Source organism: Zonotrichia albicollis, chromosome 9 (assembly GCF_047830755.1).
Source record: "Zonotrichia albicollis isolate bZonAlb1 chromosome 9, bZonAlb1.hap1, whole genome shotgun sequence".
In the NCBI taxonomy this organism is placed as follows: Eukaryota; Metazoa; Chordata; class Aves; order Passeriformes; family Passerellidae; genus Zonotrichia; species Zonotrichia albicollis.
The window spans coordinates 28,892,408-28,903,888 of NC_133827.1; the positions used below are offsets into that span (position 1 = coordinate 28,892,408).

The window sequence follows — 11,481 nt, forward strand, 5'->3', positions numbered from 1 at the left end:
GTAAGACGAAATTTCCTCTCAACCTCCATAAGTTCAGGCAAGAGAGCACAGCCCCTGCCCACCTGCCCTTCCTGAGCCCCAGGGATTCCCAGTGCCATGCAGAACAGGCTGGGAGCAGCACACACAGCACCAGGACAGACTGAGAGCAGCACACACAGCACCAGGACAGGCTGGGAGCAGCACAGAGACACCAGGACAGGTTGAGGGCAACACACACAGCATCAGGACAGGCTGGAAGCAGCACACACAGCACCAGTACAGGCTGAGAGCAGCACAGAGACACCAGGACAGGCTGGGAGCAGCACACACAGGACCAGGACAGGCTGGGAGCAGCACCAGGACAGGCTGGGAGCAGCACACACAGCACCAGTACAGGCTGAGAGCAGCACAGAGACACCAGGACAGGCTGGGGGCAGCACACACAGCACCAGTACAGGCTGAGAGCAGCACAGAGACACCAGGACAGGCTGGGAGCAGCACACACAGCACCAGGCCATGCCCTGAGCATCACCAGGCACAGCCTGAGCTCCCCTGCTGCTGAGAGGCATCATCACCAATCCCTGTTTGCATTCTAAATTTCCCTCCCTTGAAATATCAATTGTGACCAGCATTAAAATGCATTGTTATTGCCATTTGTTTAAATAATAAATATTATAGCCTTCTTTCTCTCCTTTTCTTGCCTTCCCTTTAGCAGAAGGAGAAATGAGAGCAATCATAACCATCAGACTGTGACCCTGTGCAATTACAAGCCCCAAGTTAGACTATTTCACCAAATATTGCTTTCTGCACTGGAGAGAAAAAAAAAAAAAAACCCAAACAATTTCTTAAATCAGCCAGCACCTTAAAGGGCTCTCACCTTGAACTTTAGTTTGTGAGGTGTCTTGCTCCAGCGGGTGCCTGGAGGAGCTCCTCCCCTGCAAGGACGTCTGCAGAGGCGCTGGAATTCCGCAGGCAGTGCCCGGAGCCGCTGCGGAGCTGCATCCTGAGTAGCACTGCCAGGAGCTGCTACACAAGGTGCCTGTCGTGCACCAATTAACAGCAAAATGCAATCTTTAAAATGACAGCTCTCCAGCAACCTGAGCTTTACTTTGCATTCAACTCCGCTGGGAGAAATGGGATCAAAATAGCAATCTCAGAGTGATTGTGGAAGGGAAGAAACCTTCGGAGTGTTAGTGGTTAGAGATGGCACATAGTAGTGAATACATATCAGAGGTTTTAATGCTACCCCAGCAAGTATTGGTGTGGATCAGAAACTAAATACAGATGTCAGCAAAATATGACAATCCACCAGAAATTCATAAAGCAGCTTTCATACCAAATCTTGATACAGGAAAAAAAGGCGGCTTTGGCATGGGGTTTGTCTGTTTGGGGGTTTCAGGGGAAACAGGTGTGTTTGGGTTTTGGTTTTCTCAAGGTTTTTTTTTTGGAAGTATATTTCTGTTGCACTGAATTTTAAGGTTTTTTTAATAATCTCTAAAATCTTGTTCTTATGAAAATATAGCCTTTGAGGGGCTGTGGGCACTGCCACTAAGCTAAACTGTTCTGGTTTCCAGTTCTGAAACAGCTGTACAAAGCAATTAGTCCAAAAAACTGATTTCATCCCCAGACCCAAGTGTTTCAATTTTAGTCACATTAAGCAGGTTTTAGAATAAAAAGCAGAGGAAGTATGGCCATCAAGACTTATGTAAGCAGAACATTATTGAATAAAAAAATAAGGCCAGGAAGATGCAGTATAGAAGACCTAAACACCTTGCACCAAAATCTGTACCAAAACTCACCACTGCTCATGAAGAAATTTCCAAACTGGTCTTTCACTTCTAAGTGATTTTGTTCTAAATAATGAACACATCTATCCGGAAGGCGAATCTATTCCGAAGATCTATTCTGCTCCAGATAAATATCCTTTAATATTTATTGGGTTTGAGTGTGAGAAAGAATAACTTTTTCTGTGGCAAGAGCACATTGGAGGCCCACTGTTTACTTGATTTGACTGTAAACTGGAAACAAAGATATTTTAGGATACTCTTCTGCTTACTTTAATATACTGTCATTAATTTATTTTGAGAAGCTGAAATGAATTCCATTTGTTATTATTTTTACTTTTGCCTGAAACCAGCTGCCACATTCAACTGAAATTCACAAAACATCCCAAATTCTGTCTGCTGAACACCAACTGAACAGTAACAGAACAGCCTCCTGGCTGTCCTTAATGCAGCCAATGCCTCTGAACACTTTACAGGCTGAAAGCAAACAGCAGACATTCTTCCTGGGAAGTCAGAAGCTTTCACAGGACTAACCAAACTGCAACTGCTCAGCAGTCCCTAACAATTAGATTTTGTGCTTGTCTCAAATTTTACATATTTAGGCCTATGATAAAATGGGATAAAGTGGGTATAGTAGTAAGATTATTTCTGTCATCTAGTATATTGAATGACAGAAGTCTTGGATACAAATTGCAATTACCGTTCTTGGTGATGATGGAGAACCTTTTTGCTGGCCTTGAAAATTCATCAAGCAAAATTAAAACAATTGTGCTTTGCTGTAGAAGAAAAACTAGTATTTCTCTCACACTTACTTCTTTTCCCTCTCTCTTCTATGGAACATCTAAATTGGAAGCAAGAGTAGTGAAATGCCAGAGTATCAGAAAACACTGAGGATATGTCAGGTGCTTTTCCTTCTGTAAAAAATGTAAAAAAGTAAAAAGCTTTGAAATTGAGGTTGATACCCACTCTCAAGTCAGCAGCGTGAGCTTCTGCCAAGGCAGGTCCAGGTAAGGTCTGGCCATCCCAAGCTGCACCAAGAGCACAGATTATTCATTGATCTTCTCCACAGTTTCAAAAAACGACCATTCAATATTCTGATTCTAAATTCAAACTAAATAAAACCATTCTTTTTACTTTTTGAGGGAAGGAAGAAAAGAGAAGTAGATAAGACATCCATAAGATTTAATGGCATAATGGCAACTCTATTAGGACAGCAAAATTAATTTCAGTTTCCCTGAGGTATCTTATTTTAATTAACAAATCCATGATCCTGCTCTATTAATTAGCATACTGAAAGAATAATAAGTTTTAGATGAGCTTAGTTCTGATAAAGCTTTTCATCCCCTAAAAAATAACAAAAGGAACTAAGAACCTCAATCCAATTTGTTTTCTACATTTAGTACCAATGCTTTGAAGGTCTACCCAATATTACAGCATAACTATGAGTGTTTTCTTTTAATCTGAAATTGTTTTGGTTTTGCATTTTAGACATTCTACCTACTGAAGGAAAGGTAATGGCCCACTAAGTAATCCTTGCAGGATTCCAGGTAATTTTATTTTTCATATTATTTCCTATTGATAACCAATAGGGAAAACACGTAGAATTTATTACAATCCTTATCTACTGTGGATTTTCCAGAAAAATAATGCAATAACAATTATCCAAATGTTAGCATCCCAACTGGGTCAAACAAAACCCAAGGAACTTATCTGGCACACCAAGCTACACAGTAAGAGCTTTGTGCCTCAGTTTGCCAGGACCATTCAGTGGGCACCAAGCAGCCATTTTACTACGGGTCCAGTCACTCATTTTTATAGACATGTTCATGCATTAGTCTGCTTAAAGCAGATCTGGAAACCTGATTCTTTTTCCCCAGGTTGATTTTATATTCCTCTCTTCTTGTATCACAGGTCAATTACTGGCAAAATTAAAAAAAAAAAAAAAAAAACCAAAACCACAACAAGTTTTTCCATTTGTTCTTGATCCCAAAAACAACAAATATGTACTTTTGATTTCCGCAAATCACTTTGCCGATTGCTTGTCATACAAATTAAAAGAGAAGAGGAAAATGTTAGCAAATCACCAGTGTGATTAGGTAAGCAAAAAACCTAAGGAGAACACTTGTGCATACAGGAAAACGTAGAGATGCTCAGAACTTCAGAACTGCTTGTCCTGCAAGGACAGGTTGCTTCTTTGACCCAGCACCATCTGTAAAACAAATGAGAACAAAGTGAACACTAGGAGGTTGCATGTGCACAATTTTTCTAATTAGTATGTCTTGACAGCATTTTGCTTTCAAACTCCCAGGTTGAATCTTTTCAATGCTTTACAGAAGTACTGAACCCAAAACAGTTACAGTGTAACAGAAAGACAATTACCAATAATAGAGTTTGTAGAAATAGGTGAATAACTTAAAAGTGTGCTGTAATGGAAAAGCCATGCGACCTTCCCTAGCACATCTGCCATGGCTGCACAGTTCCTCTCTCCTCCAGCATTCACAGAGAGGGGAATGGCTCTATTCCCATAACAAGATGCTCTGGCAGAAGCTGGTCCTGCTGTCTCCCCATCTCAGCTCCCTCAGGATTGATCAGTTCTGTTGCACATCCCACGAGATGCCAAAGTGACACCCTGGTGCTTCCCTGCCTCTGATGTCTGCAGAAAAATGACAGATACTGTCTCAGATATTGTCTCTAAGGACTTTACAACCATGGACAGTTCATTGTCATAGACAACAACTGCTTGCAAGGCTGTCTAAATACTTCAGCTTTGTTTGCTTTATTTTTATTTTCATCTCCTTTTCATCACCATGTGGTCCATCGAGGAAGCCTAATTAGCATGTCCCTCTCATATCTTTGTTTTTTCTTCAGGCACCTAATAGCAATTATTGTCTGTGCTTATTTCCTACTGTTTATGTCCCAGGCATGTTAAAGAAGGATGATTGTCAGCAGAATTATTAACATGCCTTATCATCACTTTATTATGCATCTATTTGAAAGGCTTTGTAATCTGTTTGGCAGTTTACTCAGAAAAACACAGAAGTTTGGAGAAACTTTCCCCTCCACACAAGAAAACAGGGCAGTGCTTTCAGAGATTCATTGCTTTAAAATTTTATCTTCTCAGAAGAATCTGAATCGGGGACGGTTGAGACCACGGAAGCAGGGAACATCCTTATTTCATATTTTATGTTTTTTAATTAGTGTTTCAACATCTCAGGATTGATATTTTTGCTGTAGTGGGGGGACTGGCACAGATAGATTTTTTTAAGAAATTTTTCATTAATAGAAGTACTAAATTAGTGCTTAATAATAGACTAAATAACATCTTAATTAGCCTGTGCTTGCCAGCTCTCATACTTCTTGAGTATCAGGTAATACAGAACCAGATAAAGAACTCCAAGTTCCAGATTTGTTCAAAATAATCCCCCTCCTGCTAAACACATACACACCGTTTTTATGTAGTAATTATACTATTTTACTCTGATACTTACAGATTGAATGCAGTAGAAAGCCAGGGAGAGACTTGGCATGTCAAAACCAGAAAATGTATTAATTATAGCACCAAGAAATGAGAATAATGAAATAGTGGAAGAAATTCTATTCTTGTTTATTGCAGCACAATAGTTTGTTCTGGCGACTAGTATATGAGTGTGCCATATATATATACATATATATATATACACACACACAGAACTATACATTACATTTTATGGACTCCAACATTTGGTTAATGGTTACTAAATCTGGCATTTACAGAGCCATTAGGAAAGATGGTATTTATTTGCAATTTTATTTCCCTCAGAGTGAAACATGGAATCTATACAGCTGTACAATGAAGATGATTAGAATTGCCAGAAATGAAGGCCTCCTGGGAAAAAAAAAATATCAGCAGCATAGTTTAACTACATGAACCATAATTGCATTATTAGCTCTGCTGTGCTCTACCACAGGAAAGCTAATGACATGATTCTGAAGAAGCTTTATAGATTATGGAAAACTATATAACCTCTTGCTCTCCCATTGACAACACAACTCATTTGAGATCCCTGTCATTAAGGGAAGAAAAGCTGTCTCATTTTTCACAAACCCTCTGAATATGTCTTTTCATGGATTTTAAACTTTAACTGTATATATGCCCATGGATCAGTAGCTGAAATAACAAATAACCACTTGTACAACCTTAGCCATGGCAATTTTAGCAGTGAAATGTATTTTCAGTCCCAGTCCAACACATAAATGACTGTAGCAGAAGGAGTGAGGAAGAGGTATTCCCTGCTCCAGGTATGGACTTGCCGGCACCTGGAAGGTAGCAAGAGGATTATTATCAAAATAATTACTATATTATCTAATTATGTATTATTATTATCATCATATTATCATAAACTGACAGCAAAAAGAATTGTCTATGGCTTTTCAGAGTTCTAATTGTACTTACTGTTTAATCAGTCTGCCTTCAGTTTACTAGCAGGTGTCCATCTTAAAGGCAGAAGACCAAAATAATTTTCATGATGTTCTGACAACATACAACAGTTATTGCCAGTGAGTGACTCCCACTTTGTCCTTCCCAGCTCCCAGGTTGCAAAACACATAAATACATTATAACCATGACTTTTTTAGTAATAACTGAAATAGAAATGTGTAATCAAGGTTATTAAGTCTTGAAACACAAAAAGATCCAAGACACAAACACTGGGGTGGGAGACATCTCCTCCATCACACGACACAAAACCAACTTGCTGGAATGTTTCACTTGAACACATTTGCTCCAGGACTCCTTGGAGACCTGCAACAACCCTCAGGGATTCTTTCTCACTTTATGTGCGCACTCATAGGCGCCTGCGAGTCTCCCCCGAGTTCCCCACCATACAAGGATCAGCCTCTCCTTTTTTCTCTGGGAAGGCTTAAAAGTGAATTTGTGAGCTCTGTGGGAACTGAAAGAGAACCAGCCTTGGGGTTTTTCCCAATCCACAGCTCAAAGGTGGGCATAATTCATTTAGTCCAGTTTAGGACTTGGATCACTGCACCCTCCAGGGCAGGGCAGCCCAGCTGGGCTGAGAACTGGATGGATGTGACAATAGCCCTCACCCCACAGGGCTTGGATGGGCAGGTTTGCTCCTCTGCTGGCTCTGGGGCAGCAGGAATTTATCAGCAGTGTCCTGTCATTATTTCCACATCATCTCCTGCAGAAGTGACTGCTGGGGTGATCCCCAGGCCGCAAACCTGCTGTGCCCGGGAGGGTGAAGGAAACCCTGCAGCAAGGGAATTTCCGAGGGGACATTGCATCCGCATCCACAGCCTGCGGCGGAGGATGCCCCTGTGCCCAGGGCTGTCCCCGGTGCCCGTGCGTGTCCCCGGCGCTGTCCCGGTGCCCAGGGCTCTGTCCCGCTCCATGCGCGGGACGATGTTGCCATCCAGCGGCCGCTCCCTCCGTTACAGAGCGCCCGCCGCTCCCCGGGGCCATTCCCCACCCAGGGCAGGACTCAGCTGCCTCCACATCACTTCTCATCCCAAGTGCTTTCAGTCTCCAAAAAGGAGGAGGAGACTTAAAGCATCTAAATTAATTATCTGACCTATTTATTGATAAAATCCAACCAGGTGGTTTTTCCTCTCTCGCTGAGGAGCATAATATGTAATTCTGATTCTGCTAAGAGAAGGTATGTAGGAAAGCATTGCCCTTAAAGCTGTTGTACATACTGCCTTACAAACCATAGGGGGCATTATGTTACCGTGGTTTGTTCTTCTCATTTATCAATTTTAAATTATGTTCTGCTATTGTCATATTCATCCAGCTCTCAAAATCCCTGTCTTAACACCAATGCAAGAAATAAATGCAGAAAAAATATGTTCTACTTAGTCTGCTGTTTCAAAAGTCCTTTTTAGGACATTCAAAGCATGGGATATGTGTTTTATCTGCAACTTCATTTAGATCCATTTACATGCTCTGAAATGTGCAGGTTAATCTGTAAAGTGTCATAAATCTGTTACTGAGTGAATGTACAAAGAAAGCAAGGGACTAACCTTCAGGAAGAGACGATAAAGGTCATTTAACACTCCTGGGCTCTGCACAGCATGGAAGTATTCCCTCATTGTTTACTCGAGAGGAAATGCAACTGCAGGTTGCACAAACTCACAGGTCTCTAAACAGTGCCTTCCACAAACCTTTCCCAGTCTGTGCCCAGTTCAGCTCCCACAGCCAGGACCAGGTGTCCATGGAGGGAGAGTGAAGCGCTCATGGCTTCAGGTGCGCCCAAAGCACAGTTTATACCCTTTGCATGCTTGCTGCAGTAAGAAGGTTTGAGCATCCTGTAAACAGCAGAAATAAAGGTAATTTCAAAACTGGCTCATAACTTTTGCTTACAGGAATTATCTTTCAGGCAGCAAGAAGGAAGCCTTTAAAGCATAGAAGTCACTGTGATTTAGCCCAAATTTAGGTTAAAAAAAGCAGGTGTTAATTAGCAGGCTTTGTATTGAATCTAAATTTATTTCAAACTTTAGTCTGACAGGAAAAGGTTAATTGAAGAAGAGATCCTCATTTTGTTTCCTTTACTAAGAAATATAGGAAAAAAAGGCAGATTTTGTAGATTGTTTTAACAAACAGTATTTAGACCACTTCAGAATAAATACCAATCTCTCAGGATGAGATTTGATACTCTCTATGGTATCAAGAGATCTGCCCAGTTTCTTGTTCAAATAAAGGCTTGCCAAAACAAAAACCAGAAGAAATGGACAAAACTTAAAGTATTAGACTATAAAATGGCACTGGGGCTTGGGTTTTGCAAGGGAAAAAAATGAAATATCAGCCACTATTATTAAGAATCTTTAAGAAATGTCAAGTTTTTACCATTCATAAACTCACTGCTTATTACAGACTGTGATCCTGAGAAGAAAGATAACATGATGAGAAAGGCAGGAACATTTTGTGGTAAAATGTATTTTTCTGAACCACTAACAATTTGATACTAAGGTGGTTCTCCAGAACTGCACTCTGTGTTTCATTTTGAAAGAGTTGGAATCATGCCATCCAGTTTCTCTCCCGTTCCTTTCAGCACAGAGATCCCTCAGATGCAGAAAGGATGCACTGATGCTTCTTGGTCTCACATCTCAGCCCCTTAATGCTGCCAGAAAACTTCTGCTGCAGAGAACACAGCCAGCTGCACCTGGCTAACAGCACACAGGGCCTGAAGTCTCTAAGAGAAGGAAGGTTGGGTGTGTACAGCAGTCACCATGGGCTGGATACTCACAGCACAGAACAGTGATGCAGCACCGGACAGTGAGGCAGCAGAAGACAAACTCTAGTGCAGGAAGGTGCCAGCTCCAGGAGCATTGGGAAAGTGCTGCACAAAGACACCAGTGACTGAACAAGGGTGGAGTTCAGTGCTCCTGACACCTACAGAAACACCAGCCAGAGAGAGAAAGGGAGATGGGGCCATCTGATTTTATCATTTTAGTAGAATACTTGCCTAATTACAGAGAGCCTGTGGCAGCTGCAGGTGGAGATTTATCCACAGGTTTCCCATTCCTCTGAATGGAAAGCAGCAGGGGCTGGCTCTGGGCATCCCATGTAATGGCAACCACCATGCCCTAGGATCCCATTTTAATTTTGGGGAAAGGATATGGACTCACCTAGTGCCAACTTTAGGGCTGTATTCCTTATTTTCAGAGCTGTCACAGGACAAAGAGGAGATGAGCAAGGAACTCAAAGTCCTTAGGACTGTTGGCTATACAGACCTGGTTTCTGGACTTTTCCCTTAAGATATGTTCCCTATTGAGTGTTTTTTACATGAGATGGTAAAAGAGAGCTGTGCCATTTAAAATTCAGGACTCTAAAATACCAGCAAGCGCAAAGACAACTGTTGGTAGTTTGAAATAATAATACACGTCTACAAAAGCCTTCTTTGTTATTTTATTTATGCCTCAATTATATCCCTTCTGAAAACACAGTTTGGAAAGAAGGGCACAGCTCAGTGCATATCCTTTCACCTCCTTCATGCATATGAGTACACAAAATTCACCTCAGGGTCAGAAATCAAATGGTTATTATGGCTTCAGAAGGAACATCACACATGCCGTGCTCTGTGGTATCTCACAATACAGTCTCTTCATCTCCTCAGTTACCATCCACTCTTTATTAATAAGCAGTGAGCTCAAACAGAACAAAGCTTTAATCCTATACTTCTTTTGAGCAGGATGGTGTGCTATCCTCACTTGTTACAGCCTTCTCTTAGTGGTATCCACACACCAATCACTTACAGTGATATTTACTTTCTTTTCATTTCCATTTAAGAGTATATTTTTCCACATCTTCCCCAGTGTATTTTAATCACTTGTTGAGCAATGCTACCACAGTCTGACTGCCTTGGTCTTACCATGCTTGGTGAGCTGCCAGAGCTTCCAGCAATAACAAAAGCCAGTTGCAGCCATTCCCATTATTCTGGCTGCCACTAGGAAAAGCTGGCCGACTCACGTCGTCACTTTTGCAGCTGGGTGGCATTTATGAAGTGTGTTTCATGTTTTCACAGCACTAGCTAGCATCACAGGAAAGTACAAAACTTCAATTTTAATTGGAATGATCATAGGTATCATTCTTGCCACTGTATATTAAGTTAATGAACTCAGGGAGATCCACTTGAACACCTCACTGCCACCAGCCCAATTCATTACAAACCTTATGCCTCATTTACATGGGTGCCTGGGTTTTTTTCTGGGGATGGGGAATATGCATCCTCTGTTAGTAGCTCAACTTTCTTTCTCCCACTCACAAATTTTTACTTCTGACAGTCTGAGGTGGCAGGGGAACCAAAGAAGCATAAAAAGAATATACAGTACCCAAAATCAGTGCTGTACGTTCAGGATTGGATGCTAAATATGAAGGAGGCATACAATAAGGTTTTGCAAAACTGTTTTTTTTTTGTTTGTTTGTTTTTTTTTTTTTTGTGGTGTGAGATGGGAAGGTTTGCTTGGTTTTGGGTTTTTTAATCCTTTTAACTTGTTTATTTGTCATGGGAGAGTGAGGCAGCTTTTCCTACCATTCAGCAGGACTCTGCAATTGCGCTTTCCAGCAGACTCCATGCACAGGAGGGAGGGATCCTACCTTGCAGCTTTTGGTTCTTGTTTCCCTGCCCCCCCGTCCTTAAAGCTCATCTTGATTTAAAAAGAAAATAATCACAGCTGGTTTAGAGTTAAAATTAGCTTGAAGGAAAATGGAGCATCTCAAGAAGGAAAAAGGAAAAACCGCAGAAAAGTCATGCTCCCTGCAGCTCTGTCTGAACAATCCCTTCTGTGAGTTGACTTAGGAACTCTCCCATCTCATTTTACTGTTGTGCCATAAATAGGAAGCTACTTCTGAATCAGAACACACCTGTGTATTTTTATTAACTGTAGCTGAGACTGTCACTGCTTTAGAGCTTGCTGTAAGGCCATTCCAGGGACAGGGGCAATGCTCCTTCTCTACCTCCTGCTTTTCCTTGGAGTTACCAACCACTCCACCTAGAAACTCTTTGCTCTTGCATAACTCATTTCTTTACTTCATGCATTTATCTTTTTTTATGAAGCCAGAAAACAGCTAAGATTTTTTAGCTCTCATAATTTTTGCACATGCTTGTTAAAAGTGAGTATTTAAAAAATACAACTGTGGAGAAACTCAAAGCTCCAAGGGCAATATTTTTGAAAGAGCAGTTCCAGGGAAGCATGCACAAAGTATAAAAACCTCGAATTTCAAGGT

General features: G+C 41.2%; 1 protein-coding gene and 1 long non-coding RNA gene across 4 annotated transcripts in view; both read right to left on the bottom strand.

The window, feature by feature from the left end:
• Positions 1-3,689, bottom strand: part of LOC102062428 (phospholipid scramblase family member 5) — a 30,644-nt gene extending 26,955 nt beyond the window's left edge. For 2 of the 3 annotated variants that reach the window (XM_074547143.1, XM_074547142.1), the window contains exon 1: positions 857-3,689. The gene's annotated coding sequence lies outside the window, so the exon portion shown is untranslated. The remainder of the gene's footprint in view (positions 1-856) is intronic. The other variant, XM_074547141.1, reaches the window with a different exon arrangement.
• A 4-nt stretch (positions 3,690-3,693) lies between these two features.
• On the bottom strand, positions 3,694-9,285 carry LOC141730147 (uncharacterized). The gene is made up of 3 exons (XR_012581631.1): positions 9,002-9,285; positions 7,779-8,063; positions 3,694-6,059 (listed from the first exon to the last, which is right to left on the bottom strand). It is a non-coding gene; the product is annotated as an uncharacterized LOC141730147 (long non-coding RNA).
• Between the last annotated feature and the right edge of the window lie 2,196 nt (positions 9,286-11,481).